Here is a 21,496-nt window from a genome sequence, read left to right on the forward strand (position 1 = left end):
CCATAAATCCTAAACCGTAACTCGGATTAAGATGAGTCCTAAATGAAAAGTTATCTAATCGAACAGAGCTATCTGAAAATCATCTTTACAGTAGCCTAGGTCGTACGGGTCAGAAACAGAAACAGTAAAACAGTAGGTCCGGTGGGTTCTTGGTGTTCGATGCTTATCACGGTTCTCATCCTTGATGCATATAGCTTCAAGTGTACAACTCGTTGATGTGTTTGCATCATCTTAACCAAGGTTTCACCATCATAACACTTGTGCAAGTCCAAGACATGTAGCACAACTCATTTAAGTGTTGCAAGTATTTTGATGAACCAAAGTTACATCAAAGTCTTAGATTTAACACATACATGAACTATAAAAGTAATATTAACCAAGTTTTGACTATTATGACACAAGTTTAGGTCTAAGACATGTAGCACAACTCACTTAAGAGTTGTATGAAGTTTGATGAACCAAAGTTACATCAAGGTCTTAGATCTAACACATACACGAACTTTAAAACTAATAATAAGTTACAAACTTGAAAGTAAACTTATGAAATCAAGATCTTGAGTTGTAGAACATAGTTCTTAGTTAGATCTTGAAGATCCAAGACTCAAAAGTCTAGATCTAACGTAAGTGTACAAAGTTATAGTTAAAGAAAGGTTACTTACATGTTCTTGAACATTCAAAGTTAACTTTAGTTCAAGAAAGTATGAGATCAAGACTAACTTGTAATACTTGACCATTTAAACTAACAAACATGAAATTAAAGTGCATAATACAAAGAAATAAACTAAATAAACAAGTTAATAAGTTCATGGGTTGCATACTTTAAAGATTCAAGCCTAAGTCTTGATCTTTAGAAAGTAAACTTTAAGTTTACTTCATGAGCTTCAAGTATGATCTTAACACATGAACTTACAATTTTTTTTAAAACAATAAAGGTAGAATCATAAACTAATAAGTTTATGTTCTTGAGTGTTCTTGTAAAAACAAGATGACATGGAGAATCAAACTAACAAGTTTGCTTCTTAGTAATTAGTAGGTAACAACAACAAGTAAATAACAACAACAAAGTTCATGTAACTAAGTAACAAACATGAACAAGTATCAAACAACAAACAAAGAACAAATGATGATGATGATAATGTATGTGTGTTAGGCCACGGTTTTGGTCAAGAGAAAGAAAGGAGAAAAGTTCTTGTTACTTACAAGTATTTGAGAGAAAAAAAGGGAGAAAAGTTGAGAGAATTTTCAAGTAACTTTGTGTGTGAAATGAGAGCAAATGAATAAGTAACCAAAAAAAATTTGAATCCCTCTCTTGTACTCCAAAGTTGACGGTTTTGGGAAGGAAAAAGGGAAGGGAGATTGTCCACTAGATCCTTGCATGTTAAAGTCTTAAAAGTTGGTTATTAGGTGTAATTTTATGGGAAAGGTGTGCAAGTAACAAGCAACTAGATTCCTATACACTAAACTAACTAGTTATGTTCCAATGTAATACTTACATGTTAAGTTGGGCTAATAAGTCCACTAAAGAAGTAGGGTGGGCTTATAAGCCCATAAACACTAATAAAGGCCCAAGTTCAAGTAATTACAAATTAAGTCCAACAAAGCCCAAGTAATTAACCAATAACCTTAGTTAATTAAAATGATTAATAAAACTTAATCATGAATGTAAATAATATCTAAAAATATTATTCGTGAAAGTTTCGTGTGTCACAAAGATGTTTCGGGCATTCAAAGGTCACGTACGGTTAATCATGGCAACAAGTAAATGTAATAACATACATTCGTTTAATCAAAAGTATTAATAATAAACATTATTAATTAAGGATGGAAAAACCGGGGTCGTTACACCTGGTAACTAAACTTAACGTATATATAATTTGTACCTTTTGTATAATCATCTTTATAATACACGCAAACCAACGTGTACGTGTCTCAAATAGTATACGTCCGTTAAAAGGCTAGCGTTCTAGCTCGGACGGGGATATCAAGCCCTATGGATCCATATACTACTACTGGCGCCCACCAGTTCTTATAACAGGCAGTTACTAGTTACCAAAGCTAAGGGATTTTTGGTTTAAACTCGGTGAAGAATTTAGTATGCACTTGTATCCATTGCGTTTAAAATAAAGTGCATGTATTCTCAGCCCAAAAATATAGATTGCAAAAGCAATTAAAAAGGGAGCAAATGAAACTCACCTTAGCAGTATATAAAGTCCTTCACCAAAATGTGACCGAAACTCGAATTACCAAATAGCCGTAGATCTCAACCTAGAGAACATATGTTGGTCAATAAATGTCTATCAAGCTAAATCAGGTCATAGTGTATCACAATCCTAACGCTCGAGATCGACATACAAAAGTTATCCAAAGTCGTTTCAAAAAGTCAATTTTGACAATAGTTCAACAAAATGAGACGTACCTTATATAAGGATTCATTTACTCGGTTGGTAATATTCAAAAATCCAATTTATCAATATTACAAACAAGTTGTTTAAATATTAATTGCAGATTCAAAAGCAATTCTAATTAACGTTAATTATAATTCAGTTGATCATATCTTTCGATTCGTTCATCGAAATTACGCGATTTCTAAATGAAAAGTTATTGATTTTTCGCCAGCTTTCCAAAAACATGTATATCATATACCTTTTACTAGTAATATATGTATTTAATTCGTGATTCATTATAAACTGTTTAACGACGAAATTTAGCATACCAGCATGCATAAATATATATACTCGAGCACTAGACATGGATACACAATCAATATATAAAAGATAAAATATGAATGCTCACATTTCAATATCGTGATTCAATATTGCAGGGAAGTACGTAGACGCAACAGAGACGATAAACACTAGGTTTGACTTGCCAATAATACCCGCGTACATTACCCATAACCTCCATAGCTATAACCCATAATTTCCTTAGCTCTATCCCGCTTGAAAACCCATTTTGAAAGTGACACGCTCATTACTTCATCGTAGTATTTTATGTATAATAATACTACTAATAATAATACTAATAATAATAATAATAATCTTAATCTTAATAATAATAATAATAATAATAATAATAATAATAATAATAATAATAATAATAATAATAATAATAATAATAATAATAATAATAATAATAATAATAATAATAATAATAATAATAATAATAATAATAATTAAATAAATAAATACAGAATAATATGGATGATATATGTGTGTGTGCAATTCAGTAACGAGCTCAACTTTTATAGGCCTTTCCTGAAATTTTGCCTCATGCGATCGCATGGTTTCGAAGGTTCGCATGGCCTCTTTTTACAGCTCACATTATTTTGTTGTTTTGCTTGTTGACGTATTTAAATATAATATATATATAATATATTTAATTTATATAATTAATTATATATTATATTATATTCACGTGCATAGTTGACTTGTAATTTTTGGTTCGTTGACTCGTACGTTGTCACTCGACTTATGTCCCGGTTCCGGTTTCTCGAATGCATTTTCGTACGCTTAGAAAACTTTCGTTACGCGACGTGTACCTTTATCAAAAATTAAACTTATTCATTGATAAACTATGTCACTCGAAGTGTGGCTTCAATCAATTAAGTGTTTTGGTTATTTGCTTCTATAAATCATCGTCTCGTAGTATATACATATATACATTTTCATTTTAAAATAGTGTTTTACTATAGCAAAGTTACTGTAGCAAAGTTTTTTTTACTTTAGCAAATAGTGATTTTCGAAAACACTGTAGCTTTTCGGGTAGTGTAGAAATTCGAAAATACTGTAGCAAATTAGTGTTTTACTGGTTCATCTTAAACGTTTTAGTTAACTTATCTAAATATCAATCGAATCAATAATCGAATGTTACTATCGTTTACTAAATAACTTGAAATCATATATATATATATATATATATATATATATATATATATATATATATATATATATATATATATATATATATATATATATATATATGCACATTAAGTTATATATATATATATATATATATATATATATATATATATATATATATATATATATTGTTCGTGAATCTTCAAGAACAGTCAAAGAATAATTGATTACATGAATATAGTTCCAAAACTTGAGACTCAACATTACAGACTTTGCTTATCGTGTCGAAAACATTAAATCATTTTAAAGATAAAGTTTAAATTTGGTCAGAAATGTCCGGATCATCACAATATGGCATATATCTTACTAATATGAGGGAAGATAGAAGAGATTAAATTCTTATTCAAGAATGGTGTACCTACTGATTACAATCGATAACATACTTATAGTACAATAATTCACTGTGTAGTTAGGTGGAACAGTAATATCCGTGATCCACCAAATATGTTGATTCACCAAATTTTACTTTATCAAAAGTGTCGGCCACTACACCATGACACTTGACTTATAATACTCCCACTTGGACGACAATTTTGTTTCACTAGAGATCAACTACAAGTTACTGTCTCGTAAAAAACCTTGCTAAAGAAAAACCCAATGGGATAAAAAATTTAACCAAGGAAAAAGAGTGCAGCATAGAGTTGACTCCCCCTCAAGTAGACATCGCTGAGTCGTCACATCTTTTGATCTTGCCTCATGCCAATATTGTGAACATGTGTCCTGAAAACAGTAGTTGACAGTGCTTTGGTATAAAGATCTGCAGAGTTGTTGATTGAACGTATCTCATTTTAATCTGGTTGTCTTTTATAAGATCTTGAGTATATGAGAAGAATCTAGAAGGTATGTGTTTTGTTCAGTCACTTTTGATATACCCTTCTTTCATCTGTGCTATGCAAGCCGCATTATCTTCATAGATAGTTGTTGAAATTTTATCGCGTTCTAGTCCACAAGAATCAATAATGATTTGTGTCATTGATCTTAACCAAAAACATTCCCGAGTGGCTTCATGTAATGCAATCACTTAGGAATAATTTGATGATGTTGCAACAAGTGTTTGTTTTTGAGAACGCCATGATATTGCGGTGCCTCCATTTAGGAATATCTAGTTTGAGATTTAGCTTTATGTGGATCAGATAAATAATCTGCATCTGTATAACCAAACAAATCTTGTTTCGAGTTATTAGAATAAAATAATTATAAATCAGTAGTTCCCCTAAGGTATCAAAATATGTGTTTGATCCCATTCCAATGTCTTTTGGTAGGGACTGAGCTGAAACTTGTCAACAAATTAACTGCAAAAGAAATGTCATATCTTGTATAATTTGTAAGATACATAAGAGCCCCAATTTTACTAAAATATGGAACTTCTGAACCAAGAAGATCTTCATGATCTTCTAGAGGATGAAATGGATCGGTATCAATATTGAGATCTAACAACCATAGAAGTACTTTAATGGTTTTTGTCGTGTCCATATTAAAATGTTTTAAAAACTTTTCGTTATAAGTTGTTTGATGTATAAGTAAGTCATTAGTCATATGCTCAATATGTAAATCAACGTAATACTTGTTTTTTTTCATTTCAAAGTCTTTCTTTAGAAGTTGAATGGCTTCATAGATTTCTTTATTTAAGATAATTGATATAAACTGCTATGATCACATATCCGAACATTGTTTTTATAAAACACACGTGCAAATAAGTTTATATGTATACCCTTTTCTTATCAAGTAGTCATTTAATCAGTTATACCACATACGCCCCGATTGTATAAACCCATATAAAAATCTTTGTGATTTAATAGAATACATTCATTTGGGTTTTGCATTAGATGCTTATGATACCTTAAACCCTTTAGGTATATTCATGTATATCACTATCAAGTGATCCATAATGATAAGTAGTAACAACATCTATGAAATGCATTTAAGTATCTACCAGGTTGATTACGTATCTAATAAGTAATTGTATCCATTACAAGAGGATAAGTTTTCCTCATAATTCATTTCTGATCTTTGTGGGAAATTTTCAGTTATAAGTCTAGTTTTGCCTTGTAACTTCATTTGCACATTTCTTTTTCGGATAAAAATTCATTTGTATCCCATACGTTTCACATCTTTAAAAGTGATCACGATTGATCCGAAAACTTTTCTTTTATTGAGCGATTCTAATTCAGCTCATATTGCTCCTTTCAATTAAGCTCAGTCATGTCTATTTTGACACTCAATGACAAATTTTGGTTCTAGATCATCATCTTTATTCATGATGTCATTATATGAAAAATTCTCATAAATATTTGTCATTCCGTTTCGGTTCCATTATATTGCATAATTTATTGCAATTTTTGTATTTATTATCAATATCCTCTGCAGAAGGATTATTGATATTTGGTTCTTCTTGAACACTTTATTTTACCTCATTATCAGCTGATTTTCTTTTCGAGGATTTTTATCTTCGGAACCAATTGATCTTCCACATTTCATGCGTGGCAAAGACTCAAGAGTGACATTATTGCCAGCTTTTGGAATTTCAATTTGAGCTGGAGCTTTTACTGTTATTATATATGATTTAGTCATTCTTTTTGTATCTTTAAATGCATCACGTAATTAATTTGCAAGTTCTTGCATATGCAACATTTTTGAACTTTTGTTTCGCATTATTTTATGCGAGTTCTATATACCATAATTGATGTTCACATCATGAAGCATCTTTTTCTTTATTTTTCATGAAGCATCTTTTTCTTTATTTTTCATTTCTCCCCCTAATTTAGGGAACAATGTTTCGTTAAAGTGACAATCAGCAAAACGTGCTATAAAAACATCACCTGTCATGGGTTCAATATATCTTATAATTGAAGATGTTTTATATTCAATATATATATCTCCATCCTCCTTTGAGGAACCATTTTAGGTTGTGCAACTAGAGCATACACTGCATAATCAAATGGGAAATATTTGGCTCTCGGCCAAAATCAAGTTGTAGGGAAGAATATTTATGAGTTGCACTTTGTCTAATGTGAAATAATATCACAGCATGTAAATTTGCATGTCCCCATATAAATTTTGAGAGTTCTGTACTCATTAATAGTCTAGTTATTAGCTGCAAGCATTTAATTATTGATTCGGCTAAACCAATTTTGTATTTACATGAGTAATTGGATGTTCAACAACAATCCCTATAGAAATATAATAATCATTAAATGCTTGATATGTTAACTCATCAGCATTATCAGTTTGCACCCTTTTAATGGTGTAATCAGAAAAATGTGCTCTTAATTTAATAATTTGTGCAAGAAGCTATGCAAATGCCATTTTACGGCTTGATAATAGACAAACATGAGACCATCTACCAAATGCGTCTATCAGAACATGAAATGTCTAAATGGTCTACATCATGGATGAATTTATTCACATATCTCACCTTGAATTCTTTCCAGAAACATTTTTGATTCCTTTTCACAATATACTTTTCATTAATCACCATATGTGCTTTTCATTAATCACCATATGTACTTTTTCATTAATCACCATATGTGCTTTTTCATTAATCACCATATGTGCTTTTCATTAATTACCATATGCGCTTTTCATTAATATATCCTTTTCACCATATGCGCTTTTAATCATATGCGCAGAGCTTTTCATCATATGCGCTTTTCATCATATGAGCTTTTCATTATATGCGCTGCGCTTTTCATCATATGCGTTGCGCTTTTCAATATATGCGATGCGCTTTTCATCATATGCTGAAATGTCCCGTTCATATTGATTAAAAACGTTCCATATTAATTGATTTCGTTGCGAGGTTTTGACCTCTATATGAGACATTTTTTAAAGACTGCATTCATTTTTAAAACAAACCATAACCTTTATTTCATAAATAAAGGTTTAAAAAGCTTTACGTAGATTATCAAATAATGATAATCTAAAATATCCTGTTTACATACGACCATTACATAATGGTTTACAATACAAATATGTTACATCGAAATCAGTTTCTTGAATGCAGTTTTTACACAATATCATACAAACATGGACTCCAAATCTTGTCCTTATTTTAGTATGCAACAGTGGAAGCTCTTAATATTCACCTGAGAATAAACATGCTTTAAACGTCAACAAAAATGTTGGTGAGTTATAGGTTTAACCTATATATATCAAATCGTAACAATAGACCACAAGATTTCATATTTCAATACACATCCCATACATAGAGATAAAAATCATTCATATGGTGAACACCTGGTAACCGACATTAACAAGATGCATATATAAGAATATCCCCATCATTCCGGGACACCCTTCGGATATGATATAAATTTCGAAGTACTAAAGCATCCGGTACTTTGGATGGGGTTTGTTAGGCCCAATAGATCTATCTTTAGGATTCGCGTCAATTAGGGTGTCTGTTCCCTAATTCTTAGATTACCAGACTTAATAAAAAAGGGCATATTCGATTTCGATAATTCAACCATAGAATGTAGTTTCACGTACTTGTGTCTATTTTGTAAATCATTTATAAAACTTGCATGTATTCTCATCCCAAAAATATTAGATTTTAAAAGTGGGACTATAACTCACTTTCACAGATTTTTTACTTCGTCGAGAAGTAAGACTTGGCCACTGTTGATTCACGAACCTATAACAATATATACATATATATTAAAGTATGTTCAAAATATATTTACAACACTTTTAATATATTTTGATGTTTTAAGTTTATTATTAAGTCAGCTGTCCTCGTTAGTAACCTACAACTAATTGTCCACAGTTAGATGTACAGAAATAAATCGATAAATATTATCTTGAATCAATCCACGACCCAGTGTATACGTATCTCAGTATTGATCACAACTCAAACTATATATATTTTGGAATCAACCTCAACCCTGTATAGCTAACTCCAACATTCACATATAGAGTGTCTATGGTTGTTCCGAAATATATATAGATGTGTCGACATGATAGGTCGAAACATTGTATACGTGTCTATGGTATCTCAAGATTACATAATATACAATACAAGTTGATTAAGTTATGGTTGGAATAGATTTGTTACCAATTTTCACGTAGCTAAAATGAGAAAAATTATCCAATCTTGTTTTACCCATAACTTCTTCATTTTAAATCCGTTTTGAGTGAATCAAATTGCTATGGTTTCATATTGAACTCTATTTTATGAATCTAAAAAGAAAAAGTATAGGTTTATAGTCGGAAAAATAAGTTACAAGTCGTTTTTGTAAAGGTAGTCATTTCAGTCGAAAGAACGACGTCTAGATGACCATTTTAGAAAACATACTTCCACTTTGAGTTTAACCATAATTTTTGGATATAGTTTCATGTTCATAATAAAAATCATTTTCTCAGAATAACAACTTTTAAATCAAAGTTTATCATAGTTTTTAATTAACTAACCCAAAACAGCCCGCGGTGTTACTACGACGGCGTAAATCCGGTTTTACGGTGTTTTTCGTGTTTCCATGTTTTAAATCATTAAGTTAGCATATCATATAGATATAGAACATGTGTTTAGTTAATTTTAAAAGTTAAGTTAGAAGGATTAACTTTTGTTTGCGAACAAGTTTAGAATTAACTAAACTATGTTCTAGTGATTACGAGTTTAAACCTTCGAATAAGATATTTTTATATATATGAATCGAATGATATTATGAACATCATTACTACCTCAAGTTTAGTAGGTAAACCTACTGGAAGTGACAAGAAATGATCTAGCTTCAAAGGATCTTGGATGGCTTGAAAGTTCTTGAAGTAGGATCATGACACAAAAACAAGTTCAAGTAAGATTTTTACTCGAATTAAGATAGTTTATAGTTATAGAAATTGAATCAAAGTTTGAATATGAATATTACCTTGAATAAGAAAGATAACCTACTGTATATAACAAAGGTTTCTTGATCTTAGATGATTACTTGGAATGGATTAGAAAGCTTGGAAGTAAATTAGTAAACTTGAAGGGATTTTTGAAGTGTTCTTCCTATGATGATTATAGCTTGATTCTTGAAGTGATTTTTGATGAAGATGATGATTAACTACTAGAAAAATACATTCATAATAGTGTGTGTGTGTTGAGAGAGAATTAGAAAGAGAATTGGAAGTGAAATGGAGTGAATGATGAGTGGTAATTGGTGAGTGGTGAGTGGGGTTAAAAGGAGTTCTAGTTAGTTGACTAGCTCATGGTAGAAGTTAAAATTGATTAGTCATACATGACATAATTAAGAGTGGAATCCCATGCTAGTTCCTATTGGTATATACCCATAGTAAGTACGTTTTGAAGCTGTGTATAATACGGGTAAGAATACGACTAGAATTCTTGATGAAAGAAAAGAATGGGAAAGTAACTGTAACCATTTTCGTTAAGTATGAGTGTTTTGATATATGTCTTGAAGTCTTCCAAAAGTATTTTAATACATCTAAATACACTACATGTATATACATTTTAACTGAGTCGTTAAGTCATCGTTAGTCGTTACATGTAAGTGTTGTTTTGAAACCTTTAAGTTAACGATCTCAATTAATGTTGTTAACCCATTGTTTATTATATCTAATGAGATGTTAAATTATTATATTATCATGATATTATGATATATTAATATATCTTAATATGATATATATACATTTAAATGTCGTTACAACGATAATCGTTACATATATGTCTCGTTTCGAAATCCTTAAGTTAGTAGTCTTGTTTATATGTATATAACTCATTGTTAATATACTTATGGAGATACTTACTTATCATAATATCATGTTAACCATATGTATATCCATATATATATCGTCATGTCATTTTTACAAGTTTTAACGTTCGTGAATCGTCGGTCAACTTGGGTGGTCAATTGTCTATATGAAACATATTTCAATTAATCAAGTCTTAACAAGTTTGATTGCTTAACATGTTGGAAACATTTAATCATGTAAATATCAATCTCAATTAATATATATAAACATGGAAAAGTTTGGGTCACTACAGTACCTACCCGTTAAATAAATTTCGTCCCGGAATTTTAAGTTGTTGAAGGTGTTGACGAATCTTCTGGAAATAGATGCGGGTATTTCTTCTTCATCTGATTTTCATGCTCCCAGGTGAACTCGGGTCCTCTACGAGCATTCCATCGAACCTTAACAATTGGTATCTTGTTTTGCTTAAGTCTTTTAACCTCACGATCCATTATTTCGACGGGTTCTTCGATGAATTGGAGTTTTTCGTTGATTTGGATTTCATCTAACGGAATAGTGAGATCTTCTTTAGCAAAACATTTCTTCAAATTCGAGACGTGGAAAGTGTTATGTACAGCCGCGAGTTGTTGAGGTAACTCAAGTCGGTAAGCTACTGGTCCGACACGATCAATAATCTTGAATGGTCCAATATACCTTGGATTTAATTTCCCTCGTTTACCAAATCGAACAACGCCTTTCCAAGGTGTAACTTTAAGCATGACCATCTCTCCAATTTCAAATTCTATATCTTTTCTTTTAATGTCAGCATAGCTCTTTTGTCGACTTTGGGCGGTTTTCAACCGTTGTTGAATTTGGATGATCTTCTCGGTAGTTTCTTGTATAATCTCTGGACCCGTAATCTGTCTTTCCCCCACTTCACTCCAACAAATCAGAGACCTGCACTTTCTACCATAAAGTGCTTTAAATGGCGCCATCTCAATGCTTGAATGGTAGCTGTTGTTGTAGGAAAATTCTGCTAACGGTAGATGTCGATCCCAACTGTTTCCGAAATCAATAACACATGCTCGTAGCATGTCTTCAAGCGTTTGTATCGTCCTTTCGCTCTGCCCATCAGTTTGTGGATGATAGGCAGTACTCATGTCTAGACGAGTTCCTAATGCTTGCTGTAATGTCTGCCAGAATCTTGAAATAAATCTGCCATCCCTATCAGAGATAATAGAGATTGGTATTCCATGTCTGGAGACGACTTCCTTCAAATACAGTCGTGCTAACTTCTCCATCTTGTCATCTTCTCTTATTGGCAGAAAGTGTGCTGATTTGGTGAGACGATCAACTATTACCCAAATAGTATCAAAACCACTTGCAGTCCTTGGCAATTTAGTGATGAAATCCATGGTAATGTTTTCCCATTTCCATTCTGGGATTTCGGGTTGTTGAAGTAGACCTGATGGTTTCTGATGCTCAGATTTGACCTTAGAACACGTCAAACATTCTCCTACGTATTTAGCAACATCGGCTTTCATACCCGGCCACCAAAAATGTTTCTTGAGATCCTTGTACATCTTCCCCGTTCCAGGATGTATTGAGTATCTGGTTTTATGAGCTTCTCTAAGTACCATTTCTCTCATATCTCCAAATTTTGGTACCCAAATCCTTTCAGCCCTATACCGGGTTCCGTCTTCCCGAATATTAAGATGCTGCTCCGATCCTTTGGGTATTTCATCCTTTAAATTTCCTTCTTTTAAAACTCCTTGTTGCGCCTCCTTTATTTGAGTAGTAAGGTTATTATGAATCATTATATTCATAGATTTTACTCGAATGGGTTCTCTGTCCTTCCTGCTCAAGGCATCGGCTACCACATTTGCCTTCCCCGGGTGGTAACGAATCTCAAAGTCGTAATCATTCAACAATTCAATCCACTTACGCTGCCTCATATTCAGTTGTTTCTGATTAGATATGTGTTGAAGACTTTTGTGGTCGGTATATATAATACTTTTGACCCCATATAAGTAGTGCCTCCAAGTCTTTAATGCAAAAACAACCGCGCCTAATTCCAAATCATGCGTCGTATAATTTTGCTCGTGAATCTTCAATTGTCTAGACGCATAAGCAATCACCTTCGTTCGTTGCATTAATACACAACCGAGACCTTGCTTTGATGCGTCAAAATAAATCACAAAATCATCATTCCCTTCAGGCAATGACAATATAGGTGCCGTAGTTAGCTTTTTCTTCAATAACTGAAACGCTTTCTCTTGTTCATCCTTCCATTCAAATTTCTTCCCTTTATGCGTTAATGCAGTCAAGGGTTTTGCTATTCTGGAAAAGTCATGGATGAACCTTCTGTAGTAACCAGCTAGTCCTAAAAACTGGCGTATGTGTTTTGGAGTTTTCGGGGTTTCCCACTTTTCAACAGTTTCTATCTTTGCCGGATCCACTTTAATACCTTTTTTGTTCACTATGTGACCGAGGAATTGAACTTCTTCCAACCAAAATGCACACTTTGAAAATTTAGCGTACAATTCTTCCTTCCTCAATACTTCTAACACCTTTCTCAAATGTTCACCGTGTTCTTGGTCATTCTTTGAGTAAATAAGTATGTCATCAATTAAAACAATGACAAACTTGTCAAGGTATGGTCCACACACTCGGTTCATAAGGTCCATGAACACAGCTGGTGCATTAGTTAAACCAAACGGCATGACCATAAACTCGTAATGACCGTAACGTGTTCTGAAAGCAGTCTTTGGAATATCATCTTCTTTCACCCGCATTTGATGATACCCGGAACGTAAGTCAATCTTTGAATAAACAGACGAGCCTTGTAGTTGATCAAATAAGTCGTCGATTCTCGGTAGTGGGTAGCGGTTCTTGATGGTAAGTTTGTTCAACTCTCGGTAGTCGATACACAACCTGAATGTACCATCTTTCTTTTTGACAAACAAAACAGGAGCTCCCCACGGTGATGTGCTTGGTCAAATGAAACCACGCTCTAAAAGTTCTTGTAATTGGCTTTGCAGTTCTTTCATCTCACTGGGTGCGAGTCTGTAAGGAGCACGAGCTATTGGTGCAGCTCCTGGTACAAGATCTATTTGAAATTCAACGGATCGATGTGGGGGTAATCCCGGTAATTCTTTCGGAAATACATCGGGAAATTCTTTTGCGACGGGAACATCATTGATGCTCTTTTCTTCAGTTTGTACTTTCTCGACGTGTGCTAGAACAGCATAGCAACCTTTTCTTATTAGTTTTTGTGCCTTCAAATTACTAATAAGATGTAGCTTCGTGTTGCCCTTTTCTCCGTACACCATTAAGGGTTTTCCTTTTTCTCGTATAATGCGAATTGCATTTTTGTAACAAACGATCTCTGCTTTCACTTCTTTCAACCAGTCCATACCGATTATCACATCAAAACTCCCTAACTCTACTGGTATCAAGTCAATCTTAAATGTTTCGCTAACCAGTTTAATTTATCGATTCCGACATATATTATCTGCTGAAATTAATTTACCATTTGCTAATTCGAGTAAAAATTTACTATCCAAAGGCGTCAATGGACAACTTAATTTAGCACAAAAATCTCTACTCATATAGCTTCTATCCGCACCCGAATCAAATAAAACGTAAGCAGATTTATTGTCAATAAGAAACGTACCCGTAACAAGCTCCGGGTCTTCCTGTGCCTCTGCCGCATTAATATTGAAAATTCTTCCGCGGCCTTGTCCATTCGTGTTCTCCTGGTTCGGGCAATTTCTAATAATGTGGCCCGGTTTTCCACATTTATAACAAACTACATTGGCATAGCTTGCTCCGACACTACTTGCTCCGCCATTACTCGTTCCGACACCATTTGTTCCTTTCGTTCTATTAACCCCTGGTCCGTAGACCTCACACTTCGCTGCGCTATGACCATTTCTTTTACACTTGTTGCCAAATTTGGTGCAGAACCCCGAGTGATACTTTTCACACCTTTGGCATAGCTGCTTCTGATTGTTGTTGTTGTTGCGATTATTATTGTTGTTGGGATGATTGTTGTAGTTGTTGTTGTTGTTGTTGTTGTTGTTGTTGTTGTTGGGCCATTTGTTGTAGTTGCGATTGATGTTGCGATTGTTGGGATAATTGTTGCAATTATTGTTGTAATTGCTGTTGTTGTTGTATTGGTGATTCTTATCACCGTTTTCCTCCCACTTTCTTTTGACTTGCTTCACATTGGCCTCTTCAGCAGTCTGTTCTTTAATTCTTTCTTCAATCTGGTTCACTAGTTTGTGAGCCATTCTACATGCCTGTTGTATGGAGGCGGGCTCGTGTGAACTTATATCTTCTTGGATTCTTTCCGGTAATCCTTTCACAAACGCGTCGATCTTCTCTTCCTCATCTTCGAATGCTCCCGGACACAATAGGCATAATTCTGTGAATCGTCTTTCGTACGTGGTAATATCAAATCCTTGGGTTCGTAACCCTCTAAGTTCTGTCTTGAGCTTATTGACCTCGGTTCTGGGACGGTACTTCTCGTTCATCAAGTGCTTGAATGCTGACCACGGTAGTGCGTACGCATCGTCTTGTCCCACTTGCTCTAGATAGGTATTCCACCATGTTAACGCAGAACCTGTGAAGGTATGCGTAGCGTACTTTACTTTATCCTCTTCAGTACACTTACTTATGGCAAACACCGATTCGACCTTCTCGGTCCACCGTTTCAATCCGATCGGTCATTCGGTTCCATCAAATTCCAAAGGTTTGCAGGCAGTGAATTCTTTGTAGGTGCATCCTACACGATTTCCTGTACTGCTAGATCCAAGGTTATTGTTGGTATGTAGCGCAGCCTGTACTGCGGCTATGTTTGAAGCTAGAAAAGTACGGAATTCCTCTTCATTCATATTCACGGTGTGTCGAGTAATCGGTGCCATTTCCTTCAAAATAGTCAAATGGAACAAGTTAATCATACAGAATATTAAGAGTAGTTAATAGTATTTCGTAGCATAATATGAACTCATTTATAAAAGCTTTTTCTTCATATTAGCGTTTTATAAGTTTAAATTCGGGTAGTACCTACCCGTTAAGTTCATACTTAGTAGCTAATATACAATTCAACTACAACAATTCTATATGAAAAACTGATTATAATAATATTTCGCGTTCAAACTTTTACACAATATTTTACAAACTTACAATACCGCTTATTTTACATATAGCATGAAATATAGCACACAATAAATTTGATACAAGATGGTTGTGAAGATAATTCTAGCTAGTACACAAGTCGTTCAGCAAAGGCAATAAAGACACGTAATTCATACGTCCAGAAACAAGTCATGCATTCTGGTTTTACTAGGATTACTTCCCATCCTTGGTCTTATGGAACATAACCATTATGGCCGTTGATAAGACAGTGTGTTGTAACGTTGTCAAAGGGACGAGGGTTACGTAATGTCCAACAGTCCCGTAACAATCTAAAAACCTCATTTCTTACCCCAATTACCGACTCCGTCACTTGTGGGAACGTTTTATTTAATATTTGTAGGCCGATGTTCTTGTTCTCACTTTGGTGAGAAGCGAACATTACTAATCCGTAAGCATAACATGCTTCTTTATGTTGCATGTTAGCCGCTTTTTCTAAATCACGAAGTCCAATATTCGGATATATTGAGTCAAAATAATTTCTTAACCCATTGCATAAAATAGCATTTGGGTTCCCCGCAATATATGCGTCAAAGTAAACACATCGTAACTTATGGATTTCCCAATGTGATATCCCCCATCTTTCGAACGAAAGCCTTTTATAAACCAAGGCATTCTTGGAACGTTCTTCGAATGTCTTACACACTGATCTCGCCTTAAATAGTTGTGCCGAAGAATTCTGACCGACTCTAGACAAGATTTCATCAATCATGTCTCCGGGTAGGTCTCTTAAAATATTGGGTTGTCTATCCATTTTGTGTTTTTATACTGTAAAATAGACAAGAGTTAGATTCATAAAAAAAAATACTTATTAATACAAGCAATTTTTACATATATCATAAAGCATAAGCACACTATATTACATATATTACACCACACGAATACAACTATCTTATTCCGACTCGCTTATTTCTTCTTCTTCGGTTTTGGTTCGTTTTGCCAAGTTTCTAGGGATATATTATGTTCCCCTAATACGAGCCGTCGTTTTCCACATTGGTTTAGAAAAACCTGGAGGTTTAGAGGTTCCCGGGTCATTGTTACAACTTAAGGACTTCGGGGGTTGACGATACATATAAAGTTCATCGGGGTTGGAATTAGATTTCTCTATTTTTATGCCCTTTCCCTTATTATTTTCTTTTGCCTTTTTAAATTCAGTTGGGGTAATTTCTATAACATCGTCGGAATTCTCGTCAGAATCCGATTCATCGGAGAATTGGTAATCCTCCCAATATTTTGCTTCCTTAGCGGAAACACCATTGACCATAATTAACCTTGGTCGGTTGGTTGAGGATTTTCTTTTACTTAACCGTTTTATTATTTCCCCCACCGGTTCTATTTCTTCATCCGGTTCCGATTCTTCTTCCGGTTCCGATTCTTCTTCTGGTTCCGACTCTTCTTCCGGTTCCTCTTCGGGAACTTGTGAATCAGTCCACGAATCATTCCAATTTACATTTGACTCTTCATTATTATTAGGTGAGTCAATGGGACTTGTTCTAGAGGTAGACATCTATCACATAATATCAAACGCGTTAAGAGATTAACATATCACATAATATTCACATGTTAAAAATATATAGTTTCCAACAAAATTTGTTAAGCAATCATTTTTCAAGTAAACATGGTCGAAGTCCAGACTCACTAATGCATCCTAACAAACTCGATAAGACACACTAATGCAAAATTCTGGTTCTCTAAGACCAACGCTCGGATACCAACTGAAATGTCCCGTTCATATTGATTAAAAACGTTCCATATTAATTGATTTCGTTGCGAGGTTTTGACCTCTATATGAGACGTTTTTCAAAGACTGCATTCATTTTTAAAACAAACCATAACCTTTATTTCATAAATAAAGGTTTAAAAATCTTTACGAAGATTATCAAATAATGATAATCTAAAATATCCTGTTTACACACGACCATTACATAATGGTTTACAATACAAATATGTTACATAGAAATCAGTTTCTTGAATGCAGTTTTTACACAATATCATACAAACATGGACTCCAAATCTTGTCCTTATTTTAATATGCAACAGTGGAAGCTCTTAATATTCACCTGAGAATAAACATGCTTTAAACGTCAACAAAAATGTTGGTGAGTTATAGGTTTAACCTATATATATCAAATCGTAACAATAGACCACAAGATTTCATATTTCAATACACATCCCATACATAGAGATAAAAATCATTCATATGGTGAACACCTGGTAACCGACGTTAACAAGATGCATATATAAGAATATCCCCATCATTCCGGGAAACCCTTCGGATATGATATAAATTTCGAAGTACTAAAGCATCCGGTACTTTGGATGGGGTTTGTTAGGCCCAATAGATCTATCTTTAGGATTCGCGTCAATTAGGGTGTCTGTTCCCTAATTCTTAGATTACCAGACTTAATAAAAAAGGGCATATTCGATTTCGATAATTCAACCATACAATGTAGTTTCACGTACTTGTGTCTATTTTGTAAATCATTTATAAAACCTGCATGTATTCTCATCCCAAAAATATTAGATTTTAAAAGTGGGACTATAACTCACTTTCACAGATTTTTTACTTCGTCGAGAAGTAAGACTTGGCCACTGTTGATTCACGAACCTATAACAATATATACATATATATTAAAGTATGTTCAAAATATATTTACAACACTTTTAATATATTTTGATGTTTTAAGTTTATTATTAAGTCAGCTGTCCTCGTTAGTAACCTACAACTAATTGTCCACAGTTAGATGTACAGAAATAAATCGATAAATATTATCTTGAATCAATCCACGACCCAGTGTATACGTATCTCAGTATTGATCACAACTCAAACTATATATATTTTGGAATCAACCACAACCTTGTATAGCTAACTCCAACATTCACATATAGAGTGTCTATGGTTGTTCCGAAATATATATAGATGTGTCGACATGATAGGTCGAAACATTGTATACGTGTCTATGGTATCTCAAGATTACATAATATACAATACAAGTTGATTAAGTTATGGTTGGAATAGATTTGTTACCAATTTTCACGTAGCTAAAATGAGAAAAATTATCCAATCTTGTTTTACCCATAACTTCTTCATTTTAAATCCGTTTTGAGTGAATCAAATTGCTATGGTTTCATATTGAACTCTATTTTATGAATCTAAAAAGAAAAAGTATAGGTTTATAGTCGGAAAAATAAGTTACAAGTCATTTTTGTAAAGGTAGTCATTTCAGTCGAAAGAACGACGTCTAGATGACCATTTTAGAAAACATACTTCCACTTTGAGTTTAACCATAATTTTTGGATATAGTTTCATGTTCATAATAAAAATCATTTTCTCAGAATAACAACTTTTAAATCAAAGTTTATCATAGTTTTTAATTAACTAACCCAAAACAGCCCGCGGTGTTACTACGACGGCGTAAATCCGGTTTTACGGTGTTTTTCGTGTTTCCAGGTTTTAAATCATTAAGTTAGCATATCATATAGATATATAACATGTGTTTAGTTAATTTTAAAAGTTAAGTTAGAAGGATTAACTTTTGTTTGCGAACAAGTTTAGAATTAACTAAACTATGTTCTAGTGATTACGAGTTTAAACCTTCGAATAAGATAGTTTTATATATATGAATCGAATGATGTTATGAACATCATTACTACCTCAAGTTTAGTAGGTAAACCTACTGGAAGTGACAAGAAATGATCTAGCTTCAAAGGATCTTGGATGGCTTGAAAGTTCTTGAAGTAGGATCATGACACAAAAACAAGTTCAAGTAAGATTTTTACTCGAATTAAGATAGTTTATAGTTATAGAAATTGAATCAAAGTTTGAATATGAATATTACCTTGAATAAGAAAGATAACCTACTGTATATAACAAAGTTTTCTTGATCTTAGATGATTACTTGGAATGGATTAGAAAGCTTGGAAGTAAATTAGTAAACTTGAAGGGATTTTTGAAGTGTTCTTCCTATGATGATTATAGCTTGATTCTTGAAGTGATTTTTGATGAAGATGATGATTAACTACTAGAAAAATACGTTCATAATAGTGTGTGTGTGTGTTGAGAGAGAATTAGAAAGAGAATTGGAAGTGAAATGGAGTGAATGATGAGTGGTAATTGGTGAGTGGTGAGTGGGGTTAAAAGGAGTTCTAGTTAGTTGACTAGCTCATGGTAGAAGTTAAAATTGATTAGTCATACATGACATAATCAAGAGTGGAATCCCATGCTAGTTCCTATTGGTATATACTCATAGTAAGTACGTTTTGAAGCTGTGTATAATACGGGTAAGAATACGACTAGAATTCTTAATGAAAGAAAAGAATGGGAAAGTAACTGTAACCATTTTCGTTAAGTATGAGTGTTTTGATATATGTCTTGAAGTCTTCCAAAAGTATTTTAATACATCTAAATACACTACATGTATATACATTTTAACTGAGTCGTTAAGTCATCGTTAGTCGTTACATGTAAGTGTTGTTTTGAAACCTTTAAGTTAACGATCTCAATTAATGTTGTTAACCCATTGTTTATTATATCTAATGAGATGTTAAATTATTATATTATCATGATATTATGATATATTAATATATCTTAATATGATATATATACATTTAAATGTCGTTACAACGATAATCGTTACATATATGTCTCGTTTCGAAATCCTTAAGTTAGTAGTCTTGTTTATATGTATATAACTCATTGTTAATATACTTATGGAGATACTTACTTATCATAATCTCATGTTAACCATATGTATATCCATATATATATCGTCATGTCATTTTTACAAGTTTTAACGTTCGTGAATCGTCGGTCAACTTGGGTGGTCAATTGTCTATATGAAACATATTTCAATTAATCAAGTCTTAACAAGTTTGATTGCTTAACATGTTGGAAACATTTAATCATGTAAATATCAATCTCAATTAATATATATAAACATGAAAAAGTTTGAGTCACTACATATGCGCTTTTCATAATCATCATATATGCTTCTGGTACATTTATATATGTATAATGTAAACCAGGACTAAGCCTTGGTAGTTTTTTTCAACCGCATGATTCTTGTCGGTGATGCATAGATATTTCTCATTTTCTGTTATCATTTTCTGATAATCATATCCATTATGATATATATCAGAGAAACTTAATCAATTTTTCTTTGATTTTGAGAGAAAACAAAACATTATTTATTAGAAAATTTGTACCATTTGATAACATGAATTTTACCTTTCTTTTTATCAAGTTTGCGGGACCTGATATAGTATTAATAATTCTTTCAGTTGATTTCAAATTAATGAAATATTTCTTAGATTTGATTATAGTGTGTGTGTTACCACTATCTGCAATACATAGGTCTCTATCATCTAATTGATATTGTATTTCAGCAAGATTAAAACTTCAAATAAGTAAGTAAATAATAAGTAAATATTTCATCAAGATAATCAAATTTTATTAGCTGCAAACAAGTTACAATCTGCACTACATAAATGATAACACATAATAAACATATATTTGGATGGAGTTTTAGTTGTATTAGTTAACCTGTATTATTTGCATAATTTTTTTTTTAATAACTGTTACGGAGTACTATATAAGACTTAATAACATATATGGTCTTTATTTTCCAACAATATATACTTCAGTCCTTTGAAGCATATATATAGAGTTAGTTGCTAATCTAGACATCGTAGTTAAATGGTTATCTAGG

This window comes from Rutidosis leptorrhynchoides, chromosome 11 (genome assembly GCF_046630445.1).
Source record: "Rutidosis leptorrhynchoides isolate AG116_Rl617_1_P2 chromosome 11, CSIRO_AGI_Rlap_v1, whole genome shotgun sequence".
Taxonomy (NCBI): Eukaryota; Viridiplantae; Streptophyta; class Magnoliopsida; order Asterales; family Asteraceae; genus Rutidosis; species Rutidosis leptorrhynchoides.